Raw genomic sequence first — 2278 nt, forward strand, 5'->3', positions numbered from 1 at the left:
CAATGTTACGCTTCTTTTTCTTTTGTGTTTTATTTGAAAACCAACAAAATCACTGCTGATTGATTTAATTCCATAAAATTAGAATTGAATGTTGTCCATATAATGACCTGAAGATTGTTTTCCACATTCTAGATGTAGTAGATACATAAAGCTAAAGAGCTAAACCAATTAGCCAGATGACAAAAAAATAACAGAAAATAATTTTAACTATTCACTAATTAATACAGGCAGTCTAAATGGTCTTTTATTCCTGGTCTAAGTTTGTCTCATTCATTGTCTCGTTACTAAACTGAATGAAACAAACTTTGATGTCATCTTTGGCATTTTTTACACTGTTGAGACATATTTTTGGACATTTATTTTTTTAGACTAACTGAATCCTATCCTTAAACTCAACTTGTTTGAGGTTTTAGGGTGGCGCTATGAGACTTTCTTCTACGTAGATTAATGTCACCAGGAAACATCTGTGTCATTAAGCAAGGCGCTGAATCAGGACAGAAGAAAACCTCAACTACCAAATAACTAGCAGTAGAGCAGCAGACACAAAAAACATGGAAACCTTTTAGCAGAATGGAAATAAAATCAATAGATAACAAATAAACAGAGCCAAGCTGCCTGTCCTTATTCTAAATACTTGTTATATGTGTCATTCTGTATTACCCTAACCTTTCTGCATTATACATTGTTGAATAACTCCAGATCAGATGATGCAAGGTCCTGTGTCTGGGTCTGTTTTATGTATTAGAGAAATCGGAGACCCTTATGTAATATTGAACAGTTTCCCATGTGGTAAAAATCCAGACCTCTCTCTATTATAGTTCACAAGGACACTGTCTCCCCACCTGCTCAGAAGAACAGACTGTTGCTCGGTTTTATTCAGACTTTCCCTGTTCTTGCCATAAAGGAATTTGTTCTGAATTGGCCTCTTGTGTTTGTCTGGAAGAAACTACTCCTGGTTCCTTTCCGCAAGTTTGGATGAGAGATAAAAGGAGCCGGTCTCCACACAGACTCGAAAGGATCCGAAAAAAGGTACTGTTACCAGAAAACACGGGCTGTGGATGGTAAATAAAAGGGGATTGTTCAGCGGGGTGCTGGGGGTGCAGGGATCATAAGTTTAATGGTTTTATAAATGTTGGCTGACTGTGCCGCAGTTTGAATTTAAACCCTCAACAACAACTTGTCTGAATAAAAAGAGCAGTCACTATGAAAAGCAAACTATGCCTGACAAAAGATGTTGTTCAAGGACAAACTGGTTTTAGTATTAGACACCAACGTCATACATAAGCGTCATGTGTACCACTTGAAACTGATTTGTCAGGTAGGTAAACAAAGGGCATCACAGAGAACCACAAAACGTCTCAGTGAACAAGAGTTTGAAAGGAGGAGAGTTGTATAAATACAGATAAATGCACTGTTGGAGTGTCACACTTTGTTTTATGCACATTTAAACATATATACACTTACAAATAACAATTTTTAAATGCAGTCAGTGCAAAAGATGTAATGGATATAAGGCATCAGTGTGAAGCTGTTTGCTGCCCTGGTCCTTGGTCAGAATGAACTGTAGGTTAAAAGCACTAATAAATGATTAGATAAAGCAGAGTCTAAATAAAAAGAGCAGAAGAGAATGAAACAGACTGCACGTACAAAACAGGACAAATGCTGAATTTAAATAGAATAATGCATACATGCACATATCAAACTAGTCTTTGTGGTAGATGTGGTAGTGTGTCTCTCTATGGTAGTTTTTTGTTTGTTTGTTTGTTTTGTAGTTGTATCTCTCTGTAGTCATTTAATGTGTTTCTCACCTCATACAGAGGCCGTTCAGTCTAGCCATGCTTTATACAGACTTCTAACATACTGTTTATGTTTATGCATGCAGTGAAGACATGCATGCATTAAACTACTCAACACTTTTGCATATCTCTGTAGCTATTATATGATTTCTAGTGGTTTTGTATCTCTTTGTGGTTGTACTATTTTTGAAGAGGAAATAACAACAACCACCTCTTACCCACAGCTGTTCCGTAGCTGTCCGTGCTTACAAATGAATGCATCATTTATTTTAAGGGTTCACTATAATTTGTATTTTTACTTAATTTTTTTTACATTTGAGCTAAAACCGATCTGTGCTCACGGTGATGGTGAGTTCAAGGGGTGTGGTGAAAAACACGTTTGCACCTTCAAATTCTGCTTCAGCTTCTATTGAGCAAAACCCAACTTTGTGTTGGACTCAGTTTAGACTCTGTAAGTCACCCAGCGGCCCTGATGGACTTCC

The sequence above is a fragment of the Anabas testudineus genome, chromosome 16 (assembly GCF_900324465.2).
Source record: "Anabas testudineus chromosome 16, fAnaTes1.2, whole genome shotgun sequence".
Taxonomy (NCBI): Eukaryota; Metazoa; Chordata; class Actinopteri; order Anabantiformes; family Anabantidae; genus Anabas; species Anabas testudineus.